Source organism: Thermobia domestica, chromosome 6, assembly GCF_964235325.1.
Source record: "Thermobia domestica chromosome 6, izTheDome1.hap1.1, whole genome shotgun sequence".
In the NCBI taxonomy this organism is placed as follows: Eukaryota; Metazoa; Arthropoda; class Insecta; order Zygentoma; family Lepismatidae; genus Thermobia; species Thermobia domestica.
Window position 1 is genome coordinate 238,101,179 of NC_137459.1, and position 14,820 is coordinate 238,115,998.

Genomic DNA, 14,820 nt, shown 5'->3' on the forward strand with positions numbered 1-14,820 from the left:
CCAAGTGTACGGGAATGTTCAGTGCCTGGCAATTATGCCACCCGCCTTCCTTTAAAGCTAATTCGGTTGCAATACTTAATGGCAAATGCTTCGGAGTCAACTGGTGGAGCAGTTTTGCCGTAAATCTCCATACGTCTGTATCATCCAGAAGTGTCCTTTACTGTACTACTAGTCAAGGAAATTACATTAGTGCAGTACTTTGAAGGGAATCAAATTCCTCTAAGCTTATTACCTTGATTCTTGTAAAATTGTTCACCGTATTTTTGATCACAGCTCGTATACCTAGGTATATATTTTAACTATCGAATAAACTTCAACAAAAGATTGAACATTCCGATGCAATTCAATGCAATGACATACCAAACAATCTTCCCTTGCCATCTGCAGATACATAGATTGCTTACTATAAATATAAAATCTATAATCCAATCATTTGGACTTGAATATATTAATTTTGTTGACAATAATTTTATTTATCTTTCGACATTGCAATTTCTAAATGAATTCTAGTAATCATTAATTATGAGTTAGTTCCTTTTCTCGATTGCACAGTGTATATAGTTGCAGATAATACATTTTGAATCCATATTTAATATTAAATTCTCAAATTTCGTTTGAAATATTTCTCGAAAAAGATCAATGTAATTGTGTGTTAAGCCTTATAATCTTGTAATAGCTGTATCTTCTTTCTTTGAAATTGAACTATTCCGAACACATATTTGTTACTATTATTTAGTAGTTTCAATAGTGGTCGATTTTTTAAATCCTCCTTCCCTCCTCCGTGCACCATTTATTAGCCTTCGTTGAGGAAAGGTGTAGGTTAACGGAAACGTATTGCAACTCTCGAACAATTCTATGCACAAGAATGAGTAGACTTACAGAACGTCCTCCATCGATGAGTATCAGTGGGTTTTCTCGGGGTTCTCCCGTTTCCTCCCACTTTCTTCATTCCACCATTTCATTCATTACTCATTATCACCGTCTCCTTTAGCCTAACCGGCATAACGGTGGGACGTAAAACTCAAAGATTTCATTTCATTCCATTTCTATCGGCAGCGATCATATTCCTGTTAAACTAGAACTGCAATGTACAGTGAAGTCGTCAAATCACTTACCAGCTAGAAAAAAATATCTATATCATAAGGCTAATTGGGATCAATACCGATCCAGAATAGACGACGCCATTAGCAGACTCACTATACCTACCTCGCAGAATAGTCTTGATCATGTTATCACTGACCTTACTGCAGCAATTCAAGGAGCAGCGGAACATTCTATTCCGTCTACTCATGTACAACCATATAAACCTATTTTGCCACCAAGGTATCTTGCACTAATTTCTGCTTCACGTCGAGCTTATCGTGAATATAGAACCAGTGGCAACTTGGAGGCACTGCGCTTACACCGCCAATATCTCCGAATAACACACAACTACATTGTAGCATACAAGAAAAGACAGTGGATTTTAACGTGTAATACTCTTACTGCAGAAACTCATCCCGGCAAATATTGGCGTAAATTCAACCAACTTACTGGCAAAACGTCTCGTACACCCTATCCTCTTATTCACAACCAATAAACTCTTAATAATGACATCAACAAGGCTAATATTTTTGCTACATTTTTTCAAGAAGTCTTCACTCCTCTTTCTGGAGGGCACACACCGCACCGCCTTCATACTTCGATCAATCGTCACGCCGATCCGGCCGCTCCTCATCTACAGCCTTCTGACCACCATACTCTGGAACCTAATAATCCACTTACTCAGGCTATAGACCCAGATGACATCAGGGTTATTTTAGCAACCAAACGCAGTACGGCACCTGGATTCGACTCCATCACATATGCTCTCATCAAACAAGCACCTCCTTCTTTCATTCTGATTCTAAGCCATATTTATACTTTTATTCTGCGCACTGGCTTCTTTCCGCTCCACTGGAAGTATTCTAAAGTTCTTTTATTTCCTAAGCCTAAGAAACCACCATCCGACGTACAGTCGTATCGCCCGATCCATTTAACAAGTTGTCTTTGCAAATTATTAGAACGTATACTTGTTCGTCGGCTCCACGACCACCTCCTCATGCACAATCTTCTGCCGATCCATCAAGCCGGGTTCCGACCGCACTTCAATACACTCGATCAGCTCTTAAGACTCGCCACTGCTATTTATAACCAATGCAACAAAAGATTTCCTTCTTGTTTAGTTACGTTTAATTTGGAAAAGGCATTTGATAAGGTCTGGCATCCTGGCTTGATATACAAATTACACAATTATATGCTGCCCATATCTTACATACGATTAATCAATACTTTCTTAACAGGACGTCTTGCATATATTTCTATTAACAACGCTTTATCACACCCCATATTCTTACATTCTGGCGTACCTCAAGGTTCTTCTCTGTCTCCTTTGTTATATCTACTGTACGTTGCTGATCTCAGACTGACTCCTCAGGTCCAAGTCTACCAATTCCCCGATGACACAGCATTTCTCACAACAGCTCGCACTATCCAGCGTATTAATAGACTCATGGAACCAGCTATCGACACATTTGTCCGTTGGTGTCAGGTCTGGAGACTGAGTATTAACTCAGCGAAAACACAATCTGTAGTCTTTCTACCACCACGTAGACGATCCAGAGTGTTTCGCAATCCGAATTTATTAAATATTCACGTGGACGACACGCCAGTTCCTTTCACATCATCTCTTACTTACCTTGGGGTGATATTTGACTCAAAGCTTACGTGGACTCCGCATCTTAAGAAAATTGTTACTCAAGCTAAGAACAGACTAAATCTACTTAAACGTTTAGTTGGCACCAGCTGGGGTTTACGACCACCTACTGTCCTCCACACTTACAAAGCTTTTATGAGGACTACTTTAACCTATGGCCATACAGCTTGGGCCGCAGCTCCCGACAAATTTTATAAACAATTGTCTATAATGGAACGGCATGCTTTTAGATTGGCCTATCGAATTCACTTACCAAACCCAACCAGACTTCTCTACGATCTCATAGACTATCCACCACTGCTCACCCATCTAGAACAGCTTCGCATTCGTTACATCACGAAACGCTTTGATTTACGACACCCCATGCTTCAGGATATACTACGATATGACCGAGACAATGATGCACTGCCACGATACGTCGACACTCCGCTACAACACTATCTTACACTGTATCACTTGCAAATGGATCCTGTCAATCGAGACCCAGAAGTCTTTGCTATATATCATCCACGCCATTTGTCATCTTCCATCTATCCATCATATGCACAGTAATAACCAACTAACATGGGCCTCCTCTGTCTCCATCAGTTCCTGAATAGCCCCAGGAACAGAAGATAACAGCATCCGTTCACTAACAGAACCTAGTGTTGTGGCGTCCAGTACAATTCGTCCTCATTTTCATCATCATTTCTAAATATTATTTCGTTGAGTTGTAATTTCTGTTACTGTTTTTCTTGTTATTATATTCACGCACTTAGCCTGCATGCACTGACAATTTGTTATTTTCTTGTTTCATATTTCTAATAGCCTCCATGCACATATTACCTTTGTTATTATTATTAGGTTTTTGTGTCACCTGTTTCAACTAATCTCTATTGTATATATGTTAATTACTTAAAATAATGAATGAATAAAGGAAAACCCCTTAGACCAACCACAATTTCTGTAGCCTCAACATTCCTAATACAACACGTCCCCGAAGATAGGGCGCAACCCTTTAACCGGATAGACGACAAAAAAATCTAACAATCATAGGTATTAAAGATTTTACTCGTAAACAAATTATTAAATAGAAATAAGACAGAAAATAAGCGAAGCGATAAGGTATTTTGTCTCAGTGGTTTCCTTATAATTGAGTGAGTGTTACTACCAAGTACCAAGTGAGTGTATATTAAGTTCCTCTCGTAGATTAGTTGGTTAGGGCGTTTTCGTTGGGCGTTGAACTTTTTCCACTATCGTCAGTTCAAATCCCATACCCTACTGTAACGTTTTCTTTTTTTTAAAGAAAAGCTAGATTCTGTCAATTCATTAAACAATAATATTTTGTTCTAATAATGTTTCTGAGTATTATTCTCTTCATTCAAGTTTTTAAAATATTTCCACACAATTCAAAATTATGTCTTTAAAGAATGTTACAATGATCAAGAATTTTATAAAAAGCGTTTGTCTTCTAGGGTTCATAAGTTTTCTCCATTTTTGCACTCCATCATTATCATGCATCTCATTATCGCCCTCTCCCTTAGCCTCAGAGTATAATGTTGGGGCATTAAACCTAAAGAAAACATAAAATATATAATTAGATAACTGTAATATTTTTCTCATTATATGAACATGAACTCTAAAGTTGTCTACTTTATGACAACTTATGACTTGGCTCCTGCAGGGATATTAGACTTGCAAACTATGAGATGCTTAAATATCGAAAGTCTGCGTCCCTCTCTCGACAAATGTTAGAACAAGAATATTTTTATAACTCATTCAGAGTTTTAAGGAGAGGTTCCACCTATTCCGTCAACATCGGTTCAAACCAAAACTGCTAGAAATAAAGAATTTTTAGTTACATTATTGATCGTCATAGAACAAAAGCGGCAATAGAAGAGACAAGCGGGTTTTTGATTTAACATCCCAAGTGAAAGTGTAATTTCATCATTATTACTGTACTCAAACCAAAAGTGGTAAAGATTTACTAGTACTTCCGGTTTAGATATTGCCAACCATAGAGCAGAAATGCTAAGAGACAACGAGAATTAGCCTTTCGGAATCAACGAAACGTCCCAACGAAACAAAAATTTTTATTTCAACTTTTATAGCTATATGCCAACCGGAAGTTCCGGATATCTACCTCACAACACTGATCACAATTTCAAAATATATCTTAAAACCCATTTAAGAAAGACAGATCAAATTCTGCATATAAGCAAGTTGATACTAGCTCCATCACCTTCGAATATTTTGATTTTGAGAAGAAAAAGATCAAATTCTACAATATTTTAAATTCTCATTATCTATTCATAAAATAGCCAAATTCACAAAATAGTTAAACCGTTTAAAATTAATTTGTGGCTTAAGCCAGCTTTGGTTTTTCTCATTTAACTTTTATTTATAAACCTATCCTAAGGGTAGGAAGAGTGCTAAAATATACAAGTATGAGCAAAATTATTGAAGCGTCTCTTCAAGCTAATGTTTAAAAATATCTACATTTCCTTTATATGTTCGAAAGTTTGGAAGGTTTTCACAGCAGGGAAGGTTAATGACAAACACATTTGTAATGTTTAAATTTAATATTATTTTAAAATAAAGAAATTGTAAGCAAAAAACTTTAATTTGGTCATTACGAAAATTATCAACTTTATTGAAAAGAGTATTTCTGCGCTGAGGAAGAATTCTGTTATTCAACGTAAGACGGATAACCCTACGTCACTGACTGTGCGAACAATGTGTATCCATGTCCACAAATAAAACATTTAACACTACACTTGTCGCGCGGATTACTATTGTAGTCCAGTGGGTTTCAGTTTTCTGGTATCTGAGGGTTGCCAACACTTGTGACCTTGAGTGGTTGTCTACCTTCCTCCCCCATTTCTAGAACACCATTATTCGAGTGATAGCACCCAAAATCAACGCACTGATGTTATACGGATTGTAATTTTCGTATGGACTACTATTGTAGTCCGTGCGAGTACTGACGTGATAGTTTGTTTTCTGGCTAACGTTTTAACTGTTCTCGTTTTGAATGTATTATTTCGCATTATAAGCTCAAATATATGTGATATATATATGTTAGTTTAAAATGTCAGAGCAAGGACATTTACGACAGTGGCTAACAGAAACTGAAAGTGACGACGAAAGTGTTTTGAGTATAGAGCACTAAGATGAAATAGAGGACGATGTTGTCGAGTAGTGACTCTGAAGAAAGTGGTAGTGACGATTTGGAAGAAATAGAAGTTGAAGAAAGGAACGGTGACATCCAGGAAGACAGGTTTCACGGAGAACTTTACATTGGAAAGAGCAGAATTACCAGATGGTATATTGATCCACTGCATCCAAGAAATACGCGAACACAGCGTCATGACATCATACCTACACTGCATAGTTATTACTCCATAGAACAACACTAAATTTGGAGTTGACATATTGGACAAATTGTGTCGCCAGTGTGATACAGCCAGGAATTCGCAAAGATGGCCACTCACTCTCTTCTTCCACGTGTTAAACGTTGCTGAAGTAAACGCTCTCATTGTTTTCAAAGCAAATAACAATGTTGTTATGATCAACCGTAGAGACTTCCTGCAATCTGTGCTTATGGAACTTATCGAACCTCTGTGGAAGATGAAGAAACAAGAGTACCCGAAAAAGATGTTTCAGGTGCAGTAAGTGGATCTCCTCTGATTACAAGCACACTCTTTGCACTGACTCTTATGACTGAAACACCCAAAATTTTGCCTACTTTTGACTTTGCTTTCAAGTGTAAAAGTTAAACTTGCTAACAATTTAACAACGTTTTATTTTTAATTAGTTTTTAACACTTTAAATGCAAATTTCCTCTTTTATTTCAATTTTTAATCAAATAGCAAGAAAATAAACGAACCTTTACAAAAATATAGTAAATTGTATATGTATTTTAAAGCTTTGGCTTCTAATCTTTTTGTGCATTAAAAAACAAAATGTTTGCACTGAGATGTGTTTTTATTGCTTGTGAAAACCCATAAAAGTAATGTAAAAATTACCAATTGAATAACCACAAAGATATATATATATATATATATATATATATATATATATATATATATATATATATATATATATATATATATATATATCAAATGGACTACAATCGTAATCCACGCGAGCACTCATGTTATAACAATTTCATGCGAGTACTGTAGTGTTAATCAAATATTTCTAACATTTCCTATATATTCAGACTCCATATAAATAAAGCAAACAATGGAAATTATCTATCAAAAGGGAGGTTTTGGAACACTATAATAATGAAAATCATGTCTTCCAGTAGAATAGCGTTTCCCAACCGGTGTGCCGCGAGGAAATCGAAACAAAATTATTAATTCTATAGCAACCAAATTTCAAGACGTAGGAAAAAGAATGTATATTTTTGTATTTCACATTACTATCAATTTCTACCATGAAAAAAATTACTGTAATTCTAATATATTATTCTACATCTATTACTGTGTAGCAGGCAGTATTTCGGCTCGTACACATTTCCACGGTTAGCTGCTACGTTACGCTTCAATTGAGAGTCATACTAACACCGAGAAATGGAAGCATTTGTGCGGTACGCGTCAAGTGAACGTTCGTAGAACACTCATTCGCACGTGAATGACAGAACAACAGCTGTGTTTTGACTTCGACGCATCGCAAGTTGTGTGATTGCAATAATATGCACCGGTTTTGGTTAAAACAGCAAAGTTGAAAGTACAAGACATTTGTTTGTTCGTTCGTTATTTAGTGATCTTCATTCTTAGTGAAAGGTTGAATAGTTTTCGAAAAAGAAAGCGTATTTTTAAAAATCGGAGTCCTATATTTCATTGTAATGTTTCCTATTTTAGAATCAGAATAGTAAAAAAAGCATAATGAATTAACATGGGCAGTAGCGTACGCAGGAATTCATTTCGGATGGTCCAAACTCAATATGGGGGTATTTTATATTAAAATTACTAAAATTTCCCCTAAAATTAGACCTAAATAAAAAATAAGAACTACACGTCTGAGATTCATCTCATTTTGGAGAAATGATGCTGTAGACGGTAGTGGAAATTTCGCCCAAGTGTACGGGAATGTTCAGTGCCTGGCAATTATGCCACCCGCCTTCCTTTAAAGCTAATTCGGTTGCAATACTTAATGGCAAATGCTTCGGAGTCAACTGGTGGAGCAGTTTTGCCGTAAATCTCCATACGTCTGTATCATCCAGAAGTGTCCTTTACTGTACTACTAGTCAAGGAAATTACATTAGTGCAGTACTTTGAAGGGAATCAAATTCCTCTAAGCTTATTACCTTGATTCTTGTAAAATTGTTCACCGTATTTTTGATCACAGCTCGTATACCTAGGTATATATTTTAACTATCGAATAAACTTCAACAGAAGATTGAACATTCCGATGCAATTCAATGCAATGACATACCAAACAATCTTCCCTTGCCATCTGCAGATACATAGATTGCTTACTATAAATATAAAATCTATAATCCAATCATTTGGACTTGAATATATTAATTTTGTTGACAATAATTTTATTTATCTTTCGACATTGCAATTTCTAAATGAATTCTAGTAATCATTAATTATGAGTTAGTTCCTTTTCTCGATTGCACAGTGTATATAGTTGCAGATAATACATTTTGAATCCATATTTAATATTAAATTCTCAAATTTCGTTTGAAATATTTCTCGAAAAAGATCAATGTAATTGTGTGTTAAGCCTTATAATCTTGTAATAGCTGTATCTTCTTTCTTTGAAATTGAACTATTCCGAACACATATTTGTTACTATTATTTAGTAGTTTCAATAGTGGGCGATTTTTTAAATCCTCATTCCCTCCTCCGTGCACCATTTATTAGCCTTCGTTGAGGAAAGGTGTAGGTTAACGGAAACGTATTGCAACTCTCGAACAATTCTATGCACAAGAATGAGTAGACTTACAGAACGTCCTCCATCGATGAGTATCAGAGTAAAAATGAAAGAGATACGGAGTTCTCCCCTTAATATTGGTTCAGCTCCCTATAATAGATCCATCTCTGCCCTTCTACTACTTCCAGCGAAAAACGGGAAAGGCGTTGTGTTCTGTACCTCTCCCCCAATTCACAACTTACCCATTTACATACAATGATACAAGAAAACAATTTTTGAGTCATTTTCTTAAATTTGATCAATTGAATTAAACAAAATTAAAGAAAAATTCTGTTGAAAATTGGGTTAAATGAAGTAAGAAAATTTTTATATCTATGCATATTTTTGGACTTTAAAAGCGCAAACTTTACCATAACGTGCACAGACACATTTCATTATTACGGCAATTATGATTTGATTGCCTTAACACAAAATATATATAATGACAGACTCCTATTTCTGAGGCAGTAATATTCAGGTTCCTTTAGCTGAGGGATTAGTAAAGCAGTTTATTTGAAACAAAACACTAGTGTTTGTTTTAGGGAAACTATTTTAGAAAATTTCCACGTTTCTAAATTGCAAGCGTGCATTGGTGTGCGTAATTCCAGAATCATTTCCCAGAAAAGATACAAAAGTTTCGGCGTTGATCCAACATCGTGAATCAATTTAAAGGCCACTCGATTAAGAGCTATAGAACTATAGAAAGGCAGTAACAATACTGGTGGGGATCGATATTCTCCAGACGTTACCTCCCTTCGTATGTTCGTGCCAGTGCTTAATTATTCTTGATGTATTCAATCAATTTAGATGTTACGCCTCCATTCAATTCCCAGGAAATTGTTTTTAAAGTGAAACTGACTGACTACCCTTAGGAACATATTAAATGGCTCTTTTGTCCAAATTTCGTCTGTGCTGCGAAGATCCGTGGTTTGATATTGGGATATGCAAAGCTTGGTTGAACACAATAAACATTCTTAGGCTTCGTGAGATTTTTCCTATTGACTTATGCTTTCTTTACTTCAAAATTTCTTTTTTATTCATCCAATTGCACTCGTCTCGGCCCCATTTAATCTAAAGAGCATAAAACTAGAACGATTAGCTAGGATTTCGTTTCTTCTAATTAACATTGGAAGCACTTGTCATTTTCAACAGAAACCGATCTTTAAACATTGGTTCCATGCATAGAAATAAGCAACGTCACGTAAACGATTTAAGAATCACATCAAAATTACAATTTAAGTCAGGGGAAGATATTTCTTGAGCTGGGGCGGAGCTATAGTAATATGTGTATATCCTAGTTGAAATGTCCGTTCTGTGCACGGGGAGAATATACTTATAAAGTGTTTGAACCCCATCCACCCTTAGGATATTCATTTAAACATAATCGGAAATCACTATTTATCTAATGGAATGAGCACTTTCTATTATTACATGTCACCTCTCTTACTACTAAAGCCCATATTGATGAGGCTAATTTGGACCACGTCGAGAGCGCTACTAATAATCTCAACAACCCAAAAAACTTGAATTGATCCCTAATATTGGGTCGGTTTACCTATTGCGCTCTCACGCCTACTATTCACCTTGCCGAGTACTGGGTCCACGGAAATAATCCAAATCGGTCCAGTGGTCAAGGAAGAGTTAGCCGTCAAACATATTTTTACGAGTCACTGCCTCACCCTTTACCACTTTCCGAAAATGTGGTAAAAGCATAAGGTACTCCCATGCAGGCGCGGATCGAAGGGGAGGCTATAGGGTATATAGCTCCCCTTGACGCTAGGTATACACTGTATAAAATTGGCTTCAATCTCGCTTTACACTGGATAAAGCAGCAAACTATGGTTTTAGCCACTCCCTTGATCATATCCTGGATCCGTCACTGCTCCCATGTACTAAAAGTAATTAAAATTAGTGCAGCTAGGAGATCACGGACAAATATTGTTACCTTAACCCTTTCACTGTAGAAGGCGACGGAAAGAAATTTCCCTAACCTGCGAATGTCGATTATAGTCGACGTGTTAAAATTTGTCTGTATCTTGGTTTTGTTTTAGGTAACTATAGTCGCCAAAGTTTTTCTGTGCGATTTCTATTGTTTATCGAAAACAATAGAACACAAAAAATTGAACGGTACAACTTCGGCGACTATTCTCGACAAAGCCAAGATAAGGACAAACAAATTTTAACCTGTCGACTATAGTCGACATTCGCATGTTAAGGAAATTTTCTTTCTGTCGACAAAAGTCGACTTCCTCTGTGAAAGGGTTAATTTTATATACGTACATAGATGTCTCCCTTGCCAACCCTTAAAACAAAAGTGGGCGCGGTGGCTCAGTGGTAGAGCGTTCACCTTCGGTGCTTGGGGTCCCTGGTTCGATCCCAGCTCGCGCCGTGTGTACTTTGTGGTGGAGAAACACCGTGCTCCTGGGTTTTCTCGGGGTTCTCCCGTTTCCTCCCACTTTCTTCATTCAACCATTTCACTCATCTCTCATCTTCACCATCTCCTTTAACCTAACCGGCATAACCGTTGGACGTAAAACTTAAAACTTTCATTTTTTAAAACAAAAATAAAAAAAGAAACGAAATACTAAGACAAGGGTGATAATATATACAATATTTTAAATGAAGACCATAGATTCCGTTCCGTAGATTTCAACTTAGAGAAAAATTGGTTTAGGAGCGACTTTGCGAAAATTCGTTTTCGGAACTAAAGATTCTGCTCAGATATTTTATCAAACGTGATATATCCGACATTTCCCTTAGTGAGAGAAAGCGTTTTATTATTATTATTATTTTTATTTATTTATTTACTTTATTTTATTTATTTATTTATTTATTTTTTGCACAACCTGGTCGTAGTTTATCCATTTTTCATTCCTGAGCAACAATTTGGAAATAGCTCGAATTCATTACGTTTCAGTAGAGATTCGCAGATGGAAATTCGATGGAGTAAAGGTTTCTTTTAGTCATATGACGTGGTACTCAAACATCGATCTGCCAGCTCTCTTCAAATGTTTAACAATGGCGATGGATGGTTAGGTAATTGGTATTGTCATGATTGCTTACATGATGGTCATGCGCAACTTTTGCCAGAATATCATCGAATTTTGCTGTGATTGGTAGCCTACTGCCAGAAACATTTTGGACATCGAAATTTACAGAACGAAAGCGACTAATCCATCCTTTACTTATGGCTTTTGACAACGCATCTTTCCCATAAATATCAAGTTTCTTTGCAGGTCTACGCAGAATTTGCACAATTTCGTTAGAATCGTAAAATGTAGCACAGTTTTGTGTAAAGTTTAATCACGTTTAGACGCCATACCTAGCTTCTGATTCTAGGAATTGCAACATTTTTTGAATATCTACAAACTTTAGCTGTCAGCTATCAAACGTTGTTTGACCCGATCCATTGCCACTTATATACTCGTTGAGATTTGGCAAACTACCGCCACCTCTTGCGCATAAGGCTCGAGACCTGATATATAGCGAGAAAAAAAATACTTGTAAATAATTCAACGTATGAAGAAAAGTCAAGTCAGCATCTTTCTGCTGAAACGGAAAATAGTAGAAATTTAATACTACTTCAGGTTTCAATATTGGTCTCTACAGAGCAACAATGGTACGAATACCGAAAAATGTTTTCTAGCAATCGATTCACCATCCCGGAATAGGTTCTGTCTCATCCATAACTTTCTGTTTAACCAGTAGTTGATGGAAATTAACCATTTCCGGTTTCAATGGCCATTGAACAAAAATGGCAATAGGTACGAACATTTCTCTCTTGAATTGACTCAGAGTCTCGAGATAATATGGAATCTTCATTGCCCATTTTCTTTTCTCCCGAAACCGGAATTAGTGGGAATTTACTACTTCCGGTTTCAAAATAGATTTCCATAGAGCAGAAACATTAAGAGAGAGCGAGAAGCAATTCTCAGAGATCGATTAAGCTTTCAAGGGATATGTTATATCTCCGACTTAATTCGTGTAGTGTAATCGGAAATTGTAAAAATCTACTACCGCTCCCTTTTCGAATATTTATCTTCGTTTCCTCTAGTTTTCAAATCATTGAAAAGCTGTGTTCTTCTCTTTCCTACTCCTGACTTTGCTTCCCTCTATAGCAAAAACGGTAAGATACAACAATAAATGACTTCTCGATGTGGTTCCAACGTTCCAAGTATAAGTTCAGTTTCTTACCTTATTTCTGATTTACAACTGGAAGTTATAAATTCTACTACAACCAGTTTAATATTGAGTTCACGTAGTTCGGAAATATTCCGTAGTTTCACATTGTGATACGAAGCTCACTTGTTCTCTATTACTTTACGGAAATGTTGTGTATTTTTATTTATTTATTTATTTATTTATTGGTTGACTTAGGACTTAGCTCCCTCTCAGTACCGAAACTATATGAGAGGTGGACCTAATATGGCTTAACATGGGGTCCGAACACATAATCTCCCACCAGGAATCGAACCTGGTTCTCCCGCGCTTCCTGGGGCTTCCGCTAAACGTATAGACTTCTACGAATATTTTCGCACTATCAGTTCTTTCATAATCATTCTTTTGCACACTATCAATCTTCTTAAGCTGAATGTTCCGCTTTATCTGATTTGGTTTCTTTTTTACTTGCGTTATTAGTGTTTGTCTACTGAGGAAGACGGAAAAGGCGGGAAAGTTAACTTGTTCATGAAAGCACCACAAAGATTCAAAAGAACCGTGGAACTGGAACTCGAGGAGTCATACCAAAGGAAGCTTTTATTACGTCATTACCTTTGGATATACTTTGCACTTTACGAGCACGTAACAGCTTGCGTATAATATTTTTCTTCCTTTTTGTGTCTGTGTATGATAAGCGTCGGTGTCTTCACTCTAGTATTCATTTATTTAGCTCTTCTTTTCCACGGCAGTGTTCAAGGTCAAGTCAATGACTTCTCTTCCCCTTCATTGTTAAAGAGTATGAGATTACCTTAATGTTGCAAACAACAAAGACTGCGAATATAATGAGAATAAATGCAGAATAAAGACTCACATGATACAAAGCTAAATTTTTCAGTTCAATGATTTTACTTAGTAATAATAGAACAGCCATCCCAATAAAATCTACACTATTTTAGTTTTTTTTAATCTAAAAAAGGAAAACAAACGTATATTTGGAAGTAGCGTTCTGTAACTTAAAAACAGTATGAATACAGGTACAGAACGTTCTTAGACAATATTTTCAGATGATCATGGAATGTTTCTCAGCTTTACTTAACATATCCAATTTTACTTTCATCGCTCTCCGTTCTTCAACTTCTATTTTTCATCTTATTCGAAGTTAGAAAACGGAAAAGAGAGATAAAAGGTAAGAAAAAATCCTAAGAGATACAAGTGATGCAAATTTTATTGAATTGAATTTGGAGAGCCTTGAAAACATGTTAAGGAAATATGCAGCCGTCTTTGTGAACACTGAGAAAAGAATATAAAATATATATTTACTGAAACTTCAAAGCATGTCTGAGGGTCTTCGGTTAAGTGGTTCTTTTAATGAAAGGTGCAATTATTTACACGTACAGAAGTATAAGCTGGACAAGCACAAACAAACTACGTTTCCATTAAACGTTCTCTACCGTTAGCTCTACAGGTCGTGCAAAATGTGTTTTTCTATTGTATAGCAAGATGAATAAATTAATTCATTCATGGATAAGGGCAATTATACTTAATGCTGTCATTATTTTTTTAGTCTTAAATTAGACATGAAGAAACCGTTTTGTTTGCAATGCTTGGTAACATCACCTGCTGGTCACTAACAAGTAGACCTCACCACTTCGCCGTTGCGTTAGCAAAAGGAAACAACTACTGTCCTAGAGTAGGGTTGAATATAAGATATTGACAAAAATTTTAGCTGCTAACGAGCAGTAGAAATGTGGGAAAACGAAATAGAAACATGAATTTGGGAAAGCCAAGCACAATATAATTTGATAGTTGCAAGACCGATATTTTTTTTCAAAATAGATGGACGAACAGTAGTTAGGACTTGAACTATAAATATGTAAATCGAGTTAGGAGGGATGTTTTTATGGAATTCCAGATAATGGCCGCCATCTTGAAATCAGCCATATTGGATCGACGTCAACCTTTTCAAATGGGAAGAGGGCCATGTGAGGTATCAAACCACACCAATGTTTTCCATCCAA